Source organism: Phalacrocorax carbo, chromosome 3 (genome assembly GCF_963921805.1).
Source record: "Phalacrocorax carbo chromosome 3, bPhaCar2.1, whole genome shotgun sequence".
NCBI lineage: Eukaryota > Metazoa > Chordata > Aves > Suliformes > Phalacrocoracidae > Phalacrocorax > Phalacrocorax carbo.
The window spans coordinates 122,745,915-122,761,267 of NC_087515.1; the positions used below are offsets into that span (position 1 = coordinate 122,745,915).

At 44.9% G+C, this 15,353-nt stretch overlaps 1 protein-coding gene across 3 annotated transcripts in view; it reads left to right on the forward strand.

Annotated features, from left to right (window-relative positions):
- The first annotated feature begins 12,317 nt into the window (after positions 1-12,317).
- The window catches only part of ADGRF5 (adhesion G protein-coupled receptor F5), a 48,025-nt gene continuing 44,989 nt past the window's right edge, over positions 12,318-15,353 (forward strand). For 2 of the 3 annotated variants that reach the window (XM_064448170.1, XM_064448172.1), the window contains exon 1: positions 12,318-12,662. The gene's annotated coding sequence lies outside the window, so the exon portion shown is untranslated. The remainder of the gene's footprint in view (positions 12,663-15,353) is intronic. The other variant, XM_064448171.1, reaches the window with a different exon arrangement.

Here is a 15,353-nt window from a genome sequence, read left to right on the forward strand (position 1 = left end):
GCTACAGCAAAAGCTAAATCTATATTTTTCAATACTTGGCAAAGACTGCATTAAATACTAATTATTGCCTTCTTGGAACCATTTCCCTTTAAAACGAGTGGGCTGGATGAAAGCCTTCCCTGGCTCTCCCAACCATATACAAATGCATGATTTATTTTCTTGCTCAGCTGAGCAATGCTGGGGGACAACCATACCTCAGGTTTTCCTTCCTGCTTCTATCATGTCCACTTATCATAAAGTAGCACCTGTTTACTCAACATAAGACAGAGTTTGCTCATAGGAGGCCTCTTAGAGACATGTTACAAGCATCCTTTGTAGTCTGAACTGGACAACCTGCAACCGACAGATCAGGCTAGCCAGATTTGCCAATGTTTTGAGCTAGATCAATGTGTGCTTTTAAGCAGAACCAATGTGAAAACTGGGCTGTGCTCCACAGGGAGCATCTGACCAACTTTAAAGCTTTGAAACAGGAGAAAGCAAAAAGCTGCTGTTCCCAGAAAGCAGTTTGGACTGGTGCCTGTCCCATCTGACCTTAATTTTTAGCCATGTGAATGGACATTGTGGCCATGTGTACACAGATGGGTGTTGTTCCATGGCCCCTAGAAGCTGGATGTGAATAAATGGGTAAGCATGGGCTGTTAGCAGCATGCAGTCCTTGGCAGGACTAAAACCCACCAGCAGTGAACGGCTCTGGTCTGTGCTGACTAGTGGGATGGGGAATAAGGTTTTTCCTCTGGGACACATCCTGCAACAAACAGCACCAGTGGAGAGGGGTCCCACAGTGACCACAGCCTGCCCACCTACCCCAGGAGCACAAGCCTAGTGCAACCAGTGGGGCCAGAAGGATGCATTTAATGAAGTCTGTGCTCGAGGCACTTGCCCACACAGCTCCCAAGGTCGTGCCTACTCACCAGCAGCCTCCATCATGTGTATCAGCAGCACCATGTCATATTGTCCCCTGCCTTATGGTGCTGGGACCATGAGGATGGCAGATTTGGCTGAGCCAGCAGTGTGCTGAGCCAGCTACTCTGCAAGGGGTCTAGGGAAAGGAGAGAAAATAGGGGATGTGCCACATCCATCCAGCAAAGTCCCCCTACCCTGCATCACTTTCACCTACTGCCAGCAGCACTGTCTCACCCCTTGGGAGATCCCTCCAAGGTGTGTTGGGTGACAGCACATGTGCCTCCACATTCCTTGCTGGGGTTAGGTTAGGGCCAGTGCTTTCAAGTGTAGACTTGTCCCAAGAAATTTATCTTGCCAGCTTCCCTTTCATAACAGGAAGGATAGCAGGTGAAAAATAATTACAGGAAATGTACAGCTGACCCAGGCAAGGTAGAAGGTTTGCTCTGGGTCAAACTTGTGTGTAGATGGGAACGAGGAGAGAAGCCAGTGTTGAAAGCTTGTGGGTCATCTTTGTGGACTTTTTTATTTTTAGCTGAGAAATGCTATTTTGTCACAAATGAAGTCTTGTGGAAATGTGTCTGATTCCACAAAATGATGGATGAAACATCAACAGGGTTATGTGTGCTAGAAGCCAGCCTGCTTTCTCATCTCCTGTGAGCCCTACCACCATCAGTGATGCTTCCAGGGAAACTCTGCCCAGCAGAGGTCTCCCATGCTGAGGGTCCTAGGGTGTCTCAGACCCCTGCTAGGAAGCCAAGGCATCTTAGACACCTGGGACCCACATCTTGGACACCTGGGATACTAAATAAGCAACAAGAACTACTTCTGTGCTTAGTGGAAGGCTCTCAACACCTTGGCCCAGGGCAATTTTCTCCCAGTGCTCAAGCTCTGTACAACTTGAGTAATGACTGATTTGGCTGACAGCTAGCAAAGATGAAAGAAACCATCAACAGCCATGGATAAGACTCTGTTTCAATCCCATTATCATTTATCAGATAATTAAAATGAAGCATTTTGTTTATTTTGAAATATTTTTTTCTTGTATTTCCTTCTCTTAGAGACCCTATTAGAGATTCTCATTTAAGGTCCCAGAGCGGGATATATGTTTTACAGTATGTGATGAATTTCAGCTTTCAACCACCTCTAATCTCAGCTATCTTCAGCCTCCATTCCACAGCCCCTCGGACAGATTGGACACTCCAAAAACTGGACTAGGGGAGAGCCTGCGATGCATCAGCCCTTCTGTGAGGATCAGCATGTTCAGTGATCTGGGACCTGAGGAGGAAGAGTCCCAGAGGAGGGGGTCCCCCTCTCCATCCACCCTTGCAAATGGAAGATTTATACTGGTGTGAATGAAATTATGTTGGTGCAAAACTGGTGTGAGAGGAAATTCAAGCTGAATATTTGTTGTCCTTTTGGTTCAACTGGGACCGGTAAGGTCAAACCCGTGCCCATTGTCAGCTGAGCTTGCTGAATGAACACCTTAACCTAAGATCGGGGTTTATTTTCATGTACACAGTCCACTGTTGATATTTTTTCTTCATTTTTGTGCTAAACATTAAGAAAGAACGACCTTTGTGCTGCAGTAATAAAATGGCCAGGTGTGCTGGTTAATAAACAAACCTTTTTAATCCATGAATGGCATTTTCAGGATGTGTTAACCTCATAGCTTGGTACTGCCCAGTCCCGTGTTCCCGTTTCTCTCTTGGAGGGGTTTTGGGATGTGCAGCAAGCATTTTCTCTCCAGATCTGTTCTACAGGTGATATGACTGTACTGGTCCACAATCCCACAAGCTTTCCAGTAATTTCTACGGGTGAGATCTGAAAGGCTATTGAGAGAAAACAAGTCTGGAAGAATCATAAAATGCACATGGAGGCCAAGATCTTTGGCTTGGCCAGGGACAGCCTGTAATCCTCATAAATGCCCTCCTACATGGATAATGTCTGGACCTGGTCCAGGCTGAGGTCCTCAGGAAGGGACTCTCAGAAATCAGTAAAACTGAACATGGATCTACCCAAATAAGTACTGAGCCAGCAGAGATATCTATAGGCTTAGGCAATGGCTGATCGGAGCTTTCAGAGTATTTAAGAGGGGTATAAGTAATGGACACAGAACTTGGCACCTGAAGTGGCAACTGAGTACGCACATCCCTATGGGCACTTAGTTTTGGCTAGCTGTTTACCTGAAAAGCACAGGGACTTTCCAGCAAAAACTGTTGTTAGAGCACCTCACACCCATACTAGTTTTACTTCAGAAATACCTATACGATGCAGTCTCAGCACATCCAGGAGATGCGAATGAGGCCATGCCACTCTGCTTATCTTGCCCAAACCCCTTTGGGTTCAGTTTGCCGTTACTCAACAACACCTGCATTAGTTCCGCATGGGTGGCAAAGATGCCAGGCTTAGCCTAAGGGACCAGACCAGTATGACTGCATACCACAGAGGCATTTTTGGTGTTGGCAAACAAGAGTGCTCAGGGGACAAATAAAACCCAAATTTTGGTCTCAGGTCTGTGGAACTGAGTGGAAAATCAAGGTTGTACCTGGCATTTGACCCCTTTGACATCTACTCCTTTGGCTTCTAACACTGAGGTGAGTGTTTTCCTTGTTAAGAAATTTTTTTTTGGCTGCTCAGATCTGGCTTTCTCTATTAGTCTCTTTCCTTTTTTTTCCTTCCTTTTTTTCAACACAGAAAGCACAGCAAAGTGAAGCCATTAGCTGATACTAATTAACTGAGGCCCCCAACCAGGGGAAAACCTCTAAGTGAGCTACTGAGAGAAGAATCCCATATCTAGGGAAGGCATATGAGATTTGGTACTCAAATATCACCCTGTTCTACAGCATTTCACTCTTGCTTCAGCTGGATCTGAGCCCCAACACAACCAGTCCTCCTCATGCATGACGGCAAGTCTGGACACTGAACTGAGGGCAAAGTATTGTGGTAAGAACAGATGCTCAGAAGTGAGGTGCTGCCTCTTTCTTCATGTTGGGTCTAGGCATCTTTGAGTTTTGCAGTATAACTGCATATCTACACACTGAAATACTCCCAGTAGTCATTCCTTATGGATTCAGATGTCTAAGGGGAAGTGTCATGGACCTGAGAGGACTGACAGGCCTTGCAAGCTCTTTCCTCTTCTCTTTGAGGTTTGCTTGACAAGGTTAGCTCTGCAAGGGTGCAGCTGTATAACCAGGGATCAGACTGCTGGGGAGACAGTTAAGGTGTGAGAACAAGCTGGGAGATGTCTCACTGGGACCCTGCCTTGGCTCAGGACCCACATTTAAGTTCTGCTCTCAGTCCTTGGCTGAGCCGTGTTTGTGTGTGCGCAGCCTCGTACCTTGCTAATCCCAATATCAGCTAGCTGATGTGACCTCCTGGCTTCACAGTGGACCTGTTCCTTCACTATGGGCTTGTTCAGGGTTGGAACTGTGGCTGAACCTGGTCACTGTCACCACACCTGCTCTGCTTTCCTTGTTCAGATGCTACAGGTCTGTGCCCATCAGTGAGGGCACTGCTCTGCCAGCTCCTGGTTCCTGCCATGCAAAGCAGCCAGCTGCTTCTGCTCCCTGGCACTGGGTCTCTCCTTCCCCTGTGGGCTAAGCATCCACCCAGGCAGTTGTGAGCCAAGTCCTAGGTCCCTCAGCAGGTCTCTTTCCTTTGGTTTTCCTGGGAATTTGTCAGTCCTTGGAAACATGCTATTGCAAGTTAACCAGAAGTTGTGCTGAAGACTTCCATGCCGATGGAAAGCACTTGAAGGTTCAGGGTAATGTGCTAACCAGCATTTGGGATACATGCTGGTGCTTCCAATCCATAAGTGAATTCAATTCCTTATAGCCCATCTTGAGTAAAAAGCAACTAATGTACTGATGAACATCATGGATCAGGCACAAAGCAAAGACACTTGAAGGAAATTTAATCGGCCACCACAAGAACGTGATAGTGCAAAAATTCTACCATGTAGTGGATGAGAGGGGGATGCTTTTGAGGGTTGGGAGTGACATTTGTTGGCATTCTCCTGACAAGCAACTAAATTGTGCCAGATTGCTTCCACCTTACGCAGAAAATGAACTGCACCCTTCCTTAACGTTGGTATGGGGCAGAGTTTCCTCATTTCACAAGGCTATAAGCAAACAAGGAAGTCTCTGTTAGTAGACGGGAATTCAAGTTAACCACCTCTCACCTTCCAGTAACACTGACAAAAGCCTGCTTAAATGCTCCTCCACTGGAGCCAGGATACCTTTCCCCACTGCCCTGGCTCTAGGCTCATCGCTGTCTCACACCCAGGACACTGGCCTGGGCTTCTCTCTCCACAGTCCTTAGGGTGCAGGAACATTTGGGACTCCAGCAATCTCCCACCTGCTTAGCACAGAACTGTAAAATGATAAAGTTGTCTTATGAACAATGGAAGTAATGAATTTTTTCCCCAGGTTTATATCCAACACCTTCTACGGCAATATCATGAAATCCCACCATATTACCTATAATACTGACCGTAACAATACTCAAGCCACCACACCTGTCCTAGACCCTACTGTAGTCCTTCTGTGTCCTCTCTATGCCTCTGTTCCCAACTCTTTCTTGTATTTCCAACAGACCTAGCCCTTACCTCCCCATAGTGCATCCCAATTCATTTCTACACTCTCCCTCCCTTCCTACTACCATCACTCAACTCATGTGTTTCCCACCTGGCTCAGCCTGGCTGTTGGCCTGAGAAAAGTCTTCACCATATAGTTGGCAGCCACTTAACTGGTGTCTGACTAGCTGGACATTTTTTCCAGCTACTGAGCAGTCAAACAAAGCATACTTGTTCTTTAGGTATTTGCCCTTTAGCCCAGATTCTGACAGGAAAAGTAGGTATTTATTGTAATTGAGATTAGAAGAAATGACAATATCTCTGTCCTTCAGAGAAACTGTGCGACCTGTCTAAAAGGTGTTATGGAAGCAATTAACTAACGCTGCAATACACAAAGCATAGTCATGGCAAAAAAAAACCACCCTTCCACAAATTGGTTTGCTTCTCCCAATACACATGGAGTTATCTCTTGAAAAGTGCTATGGATATCTGGCCAGGGGACCTTTGTGGCAACGTGTCCTCCTTTCAACAGCAGAAAGAATGCTTCATGTCCCAGAGCAAAGAAGAGTTTGATTTAATAAAAAAAAAATAGGTCTGGGAGCTGGAGCTGTGGGTCAGAGGGATAACACGATGGTGAAGACATCTCATTCATGTCTGCAAAGGAGAAATGCACAGGTAATGTGCATTTCACAGGGAATTGCACCAAATACAAAGGTATCTGTATAGCCAGAAGTTTCTGTTTTGCCTAGTCGTTTTCTACGCAAAAAGGGAAATGGCTTGCTGAATGAATGGACTATATGTATATGGACTCTCTGCAAGCTGGAATTCATAAATCCTCTTTTTGTTTGCCTTTCTTTGGGCTCCATTACCTCTAGTCATCCATGTGGTGACTCCACAGTTCTCACGGAGTTCTGACCTTTGCTGCCTGTCCTGGTTTTGGCTGGGATAGACTTAATTTTCTTCATCCTAGCTAGTATAGGGCTGGTTTGGATTTGTGCTGGAAACGGTGTTGATAATGTGGAGATGTTTTCATTGTTGCTAAGTAATGCTTACACTAGTCAAGGACTTTTTCAGCTTCCCATGCTCTGCTGGGTCACAAGGAGTTGGGAGAGGACGTGGTTGGGACAGTGACCCCAACAGACCAAAGGGCTATTCCACACCATATGACATCGTGCTCAGCATAGAAAGCTGGGGGAAGAAGAAGGAAGGGGGGGACGTTTGGAGTGATGGCATTTGGCTTCCCAAGTCACCGTTACGCGTGATGGAGCCCTGCTTTCCTGGGGATGGCTGAACCCCTGCCTGCCCGTGGGGAGGGGTGAACGGATTCCTTGTTTTGCTTTGCTTGCTCATGGCTTTGTTTTACCTGTTAAACTATCTTTATCTGAATCCATGAGTTTTCTCACTTTTACTCTTCTGACTCTTGGCCCCACCCCACCACAGGGGAGTGAGCGAGTGGCTGGGTGGGGCTCAGTTGCCAGCTGGGGTTAAACCATGACACTGTCTCATGCCCACTTGGGATTTGCCGTAAACTGATGGACATTTAGGGCAGAAAGGTGACTGGGAAGCAGCTGTATGACGAGAATGCTCCTTGCCAGTAACCAGTATGATGCATAAACATGTTCTGACTAGGTCGAAAGGTCTCTTTTCATTGGAAAGGATATGCAAATCCATGAAATAAATATACACGCAACCCACTGACATGTACTTCTGCCAGCACACATTAAACGTGAATCACTAGTGGTTGTACTGCCTGTATTCTTTCATCTTGGAGCTTCTCACAGATAGCGGATCCCTTCTTCTTTACCTTCATAAGCACGTAAAACACTTTGGAGGACCTGCCCAAGGTATTGTACCTTAATATCTTATATAACATTTTCTTTCAGAGCTAGAATTTTAAATCCATGTCTTCCTAGGCAACTTTATTATCCTAATGCCTACCTATGTAAGGCTTCCACTCTCTTGTAAATAAATTGAGTACTAAGTAAATAGAGTACTAAGTGAAAGGAGCATGCGAACATAAGAAAAGGCAGTATACATAGTCTATCTCCCCACTTTTGTGACTGTCATGGGGACAAGGTGAGAAGAAAAACTCCTGGAGCTCTTGCCCTACATTCTCCTGTTTGCCTCAGGAGAAGAATACAAATTTTTTAAATTGTAATCTAAGGCATCAACTTCCCCACCATGTTGAACTATGTGCGACATTGACCAGACCTCAAAAGAAAGGTCTTGGTCCTGAAAGCAATCCCTGCTGGATTCTCCAGGTGCCTGAGGTCACTCCCATGCCAAAGTCTGTGCACCACTGGAGCTTTAACTCTTCAAGAGCTCCCATTCACACCCTGCCAAATCCTGCAGGTTCTGCTTGATTTCAGCTCCAGGAGATATCTTCTTCCCTCCATCCACATGCAGGTTTTGGCCATCTCACTGATGGCACCACCTGGATGATGACAACATTCTTCCATCTCCTTCTGCTGGTGTCTGCTCTTGCACATATCATGCCTTACCTGAGTCTCCATGAGTCCCATGGAGAAGACAAGGGGGAATGGACACAAGTTGCTCTTGGCGAGATTCTGATTGGACACGAGAGGGAAATTTTTCACAGTGAGGACAGTCACCATTGGAATAATCTCCCCAGGGAAGGGGTTGACTCGGCCACATTGGACACCTTCAAGAGTCGTCTGGACAGGGTGCTGGGCCATCTTGTCTAGACTGTGCTCGTCCTAGAAAGGTCGGATTAGATGATCCCTGAGGTCCCTTCCAACCTGGGATTCTGTGATCTATCTTCAGCTACTACTTGTCCTGCTCTTTGGAGCAGGAGCTCCAGGTCGGTACACCTTGAACACAAAGTTATCCTCCTGACTTCTGGGCTTCTCTGTGTTACTATTACTTCAATTAATAACTTTTATGTGCAGATAATAAAAATACTTAGTGGGAATTCCACAGCATACTGCATTGTATGGGGTACTCAAGCTCCATGTTATGTAGGATATAGCCTTGCAGAGCTTTCCACACCCAAACCACTTGGGTGATCACTTCTGTTTGATACTGCACCATAAAAAGCATTTCCTTGATTGTCCACTGTTGGAAGAATTGAGGGGAAAATAGGCCATTGCCTGGAGCTGTCTATTTTAAAGAGGGCCCAGTTCACCCAAAGGAAGCTGCCTGAAGTTTCAGAAAGGGATGGGTGGGTTGCGCTTTGCGGGTGGGGACTCAGAAATCCCTGGAGGGATTACTGTGTGTTTTCTGCTAGGGGAAATCCAACAATTGCATGAACACAAAGGCTACCAGTTACAAGTGTTTTCCACTTCCTCTATTGGTTTTCACAACATCTCAATGAGTTCTCCATCATTCTGCAGAGGTCCCTACTTTGGCCTGGGTCTCTGCACTGGGATTTCCTATCAGCTCTGAAGGCCCTTGGTTGCCTATTGACATTACTGCTTTTAGCACACGAAGCTTTATATAACCCCAGACAAAACATATTGTTAAAACCACAGTCCACCCAGGTCCCTAATTTAGTAATAAAAGAGCTCCAGCAAGTCTAAAGGCTGAAAGAGCAGATCCTGTATTAGGGGTGTCAAGTAGCTATATCTCTATCTAAGCCCAGTAATGAAGAAAAATTAAGTACCTCATGTAGGAAAGCAGCCAACTGTGATATGAATGTGTCAAGTATTAGTGAATTACATGGAAGTTTGCATGTGTGGCTGATTGATATAATTATTAAAAATGTGGACCTTTGCTTTTAAATTAAATTTGTCCAGCTTCAGTTTCCTACATTTGCTTTTTCTGTGCTTTTCTCTAGAAGAGTAAACAGCCATTTAGCATTTTGTGCCTTCTCAACACAATGATTATATTACACATTATTGGAGTCATTATTCTTCTATCATAAAATTCATACAAGTGTGGCAGTTAGCCTAAAAAAAACCACATTATAAACCCAAGTCACTTAAACCTAAAAGAAACCCATAAAGCTGGGCATTGGCAGTGCACAACTGAAGTACTCCAAACACCCAAATTCATTGTTCTATCACTGCAATGAATTCCTGATGCTTCAGGAAAAAAGTAATCTTCAGGGACCTTATTCAAGCAGATAAATAGCTTCAATTTACCACTGGCTGCACTGAGACCATCCAGAGCATGTCGGTCCCTTTGGTATGAAATAGTGTAGCCTTTGGCACTACTGTCAGTTCTAAATATATTACTCAAGTCAGATATATAATGAGACTTTTCATTACTTCCTTCCTTCTCGACACATTAGAGCAGAGTAGGATTTGCTCTCCCCATTATGAGCAAAGGTTAATTCTTTGCTCTCTGCCAGTATCAGCAAGACAACTGAAACACCCCTTAGCTGTCCCAAGCACATTAAAGCATTGCAGCTCACTTGATGGTCGTGACATTCTTTGATGACAGGGCAGGCTTGTGAGATACCTGGTCTATCATCCTTCTAGTGACCCATGGCATTTAATAATTTTTATTGGATATAGTTGTACTGAGATGCCCCAGCCAACTTCAGAGCCTCATAATGCTTGGTGCTGTACAAACTGATTAAGTTTTGTCATACAAAGACAGAGAACAGGATATATAAAAAAAGATGATAGGACTCTTCTGAGGTCCTGCAAGTCTTTCCCAATCTCTGAAACAGATTAATCCCAATCTAGGTGTAGCTTGCATTTACACATACCTGTTCAAATACCAAGAGTTCAGGATTTCCTCATTCCCTTCAAAATTTCGATGTCCAGCCTAAGGACCAGTCTGCACTCTGGCAAATTCAGTTGTCGTTGGATGCTGCTGCTGCTGAACCATGTCTGTCACCTCTTATCTTGAAGTCCAAAGAGCCATTCTGTCTTGCATAATACAATGACACATTGATTTCAGCAATGACTTTCCATGAAGAGTAGTGTTCAGCTCACTTTCCTGAAATGTCAGCAATGTAGATGCCTGTTCCTGAGCTAGTCTTCGAGGCTCCTGTTAGTCAACAGAGAGAATAAGCATTTCTAGTCTGAGCCAATTTAGATACTTTCCTCTGAACTGTTTTAGATATTTATCTAACCGTTCTCTAGAGTACCCATTTCTCACCAGTTCCCAGATGTGACAGTAAAATCTGCACCAGGCTTTCCTGAAGATTTTAAACTTATCTCAGTGTTGAACAGGAACAGTTCTGAAACCTTGGAAACTACTGTGGGGGTGGAAACTATTTTCTACCCAACACCAAACCCACCAGCAAACCACAATATAGATAGGAATAAAAGTCATGAAAACAAGAATGAACAATAAACATACCACTGGCACTTTCTATATACTTATAAAAATAATCACTTAGGTGTTCTACTTTAAATAAATAATATTCTGTCACTCTAATTGAAGTATCTCAGCAGCATTTTCTTTCCTAGATGTCCCAATCATCTTATTTCACTCAGCTGGCAGAAGGAGATAAATGGGAACAAAACTTCCAGCTCTAGCCAGGCAAAAGGAAATGAAACTGAAAAGCCCACTGAAATGAAGTGACTGCTGTTAGATATAGAGGTTGCTGTTAAATATAAACAAGTACAGATCACCCTCATTAATTGAAAGAACATAAAGATGTGGTATACAGCTCCCTCTCTGTCTCGTTCTCTCCCTCTCTGTGCAAAAAAGAGTGTGTATCAGTGAGCATGTGGGTGAGGTGTATTCAGCAGCAAAGCATTCCAATGTTCATTTTTGCTTTTACAGTATGAACTGGATCACGATAGAGTAACTACAAAGTGATTCTGTGTGGAGACGCCGAGATACTAAAATAAATTCTTGTTGTGTCCAGAAGGAAGGATGCTATTGCCTGTAGAGACTGGAGTCTTACATACAATTTTCCATCTCAAGACAGCCTCTGAAAAATGGTCCAGAGTCACCCCACTCAGACCCTTAAGCATAGAGAAGCTAGCTGTCCTCGGCTACTTCTATAGTCAAGAAGGAGAAGCTGAGTCCTCCAGAAAGTAATATCACAGATGGATGGCATGGGCCCTGTGCCGTCTGATGCATTGATGTTGGGCCATGGTGCTGCAGTGTGTTATCTGGCAAGAGCGTCAGAGATGGCGCAAAGCCAGGAGAGGTAAAAGCAGGGTAGTCATTATCGTGTCCTTCATTTTACCAGCACAACCTCTGCACCAGGACTGAGCCCTGGGAAATTATCCCCAACTTCTTGGGTGTAGTCATTTGGTTAGTGCATAAAAATCCCCCTCTGGGAGCCCCAGTGTGAGGCAGCAAGACCTGCACAGCACAGCTTGGGAGTTATTCCAGGGGTAGCTGTCCTGGATGCATGACCCTGCCCGCATTTCTTCTGCACCTTGACAAGGAGCCCTTGTGCCACAGCTGCCTCACTGGGGTGCTGCTGAACAGGAACTCCATGTGGAAAGGCTCTCCTATATTAATTTGCAGAGCATCTCAGCACCTCTTAGCATGAAAGGCACCATAGCTGAAAGTCTGAGAAGCACCTGCACAGTTTAGGCTCCAGATCACTGTGTATAGTGACAAATGAAGCTCTTAGAACAGTTCACATCTGGGAAAAAAAAAAGTAATTTCTTATACTTCCACACCCCTGATGACCAAAAACCTGTTTTCCTCATCTTGAAATTACACTATCCAGCAGCTCTGTGAGCACCCCGACCCAAGCGTCCCTTGCCTTCACTTTCCCCCTCGTGGCAGGAAAGCGCTTAGAAAACATTTCCCAGGTTCCTTCCTGGACAGAGGTCACCTCCGAGATTTGGACCAGCAGGATTCAGCGTGTTCTCTGACACAACAAACAGAGAAGGAAGCTCTGCCCTGCCCATCCAGCATAGCGTTTTCAGGATTGTGTTTTTTAGCTGCAACTCCACCCCGCGCTGGTAGAGAAGGGATCGGTTCCCACTGATGGCAGGAAAGGGAGGTCACAAGGTTTGCTTGATTAAATCACCACAAGCCAAAAGGTTCTCTCTCTCTCTCTTATTGAGATATTGCTCACAGGCTGTTTAATCTGTCCCAAAAAGAAAAGCAAACCAAAAAACTAACCCTGAGCCCAACAACCAACAGCACACACGGAAAAGCAGGTGTGTCCCGAGCTCTCGGCAGAACAAAGGGCAGAGACCGAGGCAGGAGTTGACACTTGGATGGGACGTTTCCTTCTCAGCACTGGAGGACAAGTTTGGAAAAGACTCAGACACGACCAGCACTTGTTGTCCTACAGGTACGGATGATGTGTGTAAAATTTAGCACCAGTATCCTTGTGTGGTTTAACTGTTTCGGGCAGGTGAAGGCAGCTTGAAGGAATTTTCAGCGCTGGATTGCAGTGTAAGCTTTGCATGACCGGTAAACTTGCTGCAGTTTTCTACTGTGGGAAGTGTGATCAGAGCATGTTTCATCTTGTGGTGATTAGTTGACACTTTTCTGGAGGATGATTTTGGCTTTTCAGGGTATGAATTAAGCCATTCCAGCTTCTGACAAAGTGCTACTGTCTGTTAGTTTGGCTAGTGAATTTTAATAGAGGCTGTGATTAATCTAGTTTAAGCTTGGGGCTGCAGAGGTAGAGTTGTGCAAGGAAACACTGTGCTAATCTGGACTGCGTGTACTACCTCCCAAGGCATGCTACATAGTTTCAGAAAAAAACCAGACTGACTGCTATAGCTCTTGGATTTTGTTCACTTTGTTATATGCTTACAGTGGCTGGGATTTGCAATGCAGATAACAGGCACTGTGTTTTTGTCAGCTGTATAAAATGGTGGTTTTGTTTCTTTAAGAGCAATCTCCTGCACATCCCTTCAGTTTCATATTAAGTGATGCTTGCTGACAGGGATGAGGGACTTGGGGAACCCGTGGCCACAGGCTGAGACACTGCTGCGTACTGTCTTTGAGTGTCACTTTTATCTTGTTTTCATTCTTTTCTGCCTGTGTTTTGAGCTGCTTAAATGAAAGCCAGTTTTATGGTGTCATGCTCGAGCGCTGGAGTGCTGTTGCCAGTGCTCAGTGTCAGGGGGGATGCAGAGGTGCTTTCTGATGCTTTCACCTCCATTGTTGTCTATAACCCCAAAAGTCCTGCTCCATCCAAACACCTCTGGGGCAGCAGAATCCACTGGTTGCTTAAATGATCGTGATTCAGAAAAAAACACAGCTGTGGTGTGACCTTGTACAACCTTGTTTCTCTCTCCCCATCAACGAGAAAGTGATGCTCACCTACATGCATTAGGAGCTTTCAGATTTGGGGGAGAAAGGTGTAATTGTTTGAATGCTGTAACTCTCACTTTCAGTAACAAGTTTTATGGGAGACAATGAGCTTGTAACAGGCAAGAGAGCAGCAAGGGAAAGGACATTGAGAATTTGAAAGCCTGACGCTCCATTTCTCCTTGCTCCATCACTTGCTGTTGCAAGGTGAAAATGCCATTTTTCAACCCATAGAGCTTCCTCTCACCTAGAAAATTCTTCATCTATTTCTGTCAACCTGACTTGTGATGTCTGGCAATATTGCAGAATGAAGTGATACATAAGGAAATTTAGGGGCAAATCTTTAGCATCTGCATAGCAGTGACACTTGACCGAATTCAGTAATGGCTCAGCCAGCTCAGCAGGAACCGAGCATGAGTAGTTGGCATTTGGCATTATTTAACTTCCCTGGACTCCTCTGAGTTTGCCTCCGGTGATCCAGGTTTAAAAAACAAACAAACAGAACATGCGTAGGCTCTTGTCCTAATCTTTGTCCTATCTTTGTCCTAATCTCCTTGATTATTTTTATTTTTTTAACACCTCTTAGACAGGCTTAATAAAGCAGTTTTTCAAAGTCTGAATTGGAGACGTGGGAAATTCCTCAAACTAGGCAGAGCTTCCTGTCATTGTTAAAATACAAAAGACCAGTGCAGCCTTTACTAGAGGTCCTTTTTTAACCCATTCATCTTGATCAAGAAAGCCTTCCTGCTGCTGCCGCTGTTCATGGCTGCGATTAACATTTTGCCAAAAGAAATGAGGGTTTACAATAGGCAAGCATGGATGTGAATTGCATCGTCCATGAGGGCATCATTAGTTTTGGGGCTATATTTGCACACTGTAACTGAAATGCACTTGCACTTGAAACTGAAATGATTTGCTGCTGGTATTAATCTTAGCCTAAGAATAATGGCTTTTTAAGACCAAATGGGATGAAGCTACAGTAGGACAAAACTCCTTTCAGCAAACCATTTTCCAGTTTTCCATGAAACAGTTTGTTAGGATTGTCAACTCAAAGAGGGGGTCAACTGTGGTTCGTGAGCTGATTCACTGTAGCTGCATGGCTATGCAGAGTTTATTTCTTAAATGATCTTGCATGTTGCTCAGCATGTCTATTGGCAGTTACCACCCATCAGCTACTCTGATCCAGCACCTGCTGTGTGTGGTAATGAAGCTGCAGCTTGTCCCCCTTATCTGTGCTTGGCAGCATCCTGAGTAAGGACTGGGCCAGCCCTGGGCAAAGGCAGAAGCTGGAGGGCTGTGGTGGTGGCCCTACAGTGGGCTGGACGGGTTGTATTAGGGAAGTGGGTGAGATGCACGGCACAAGGTGAGTGTGCAGGAACAGGGAGCATGGGAAAGAGCTTGCAAAAGATGCTTTGCAATGGCTTGTTTCTCTCTGATGGAGGAATGATCCACTGGATCATTCACAGGAATGACACATTTTTTGCAGAGAAGAACAGCTCCTGCAGAGCAGGTAACCCACTGTGGCAGGTTGTCTAGTAATTACAGTACTATATTTGCATGTTATTTTTTACTGTATTTGCAGCCTATTCTAAGGGCTTGTCTGCTCCTGGTCCTGTCCTGTAAGAGAGGTTTCACTCTGACAACCATCCTGTGACATGGCATGGATGTTGTAAACTTAATCCGTCATTTCTGCACCCAGCCCATATCTTCTCTCCAAATT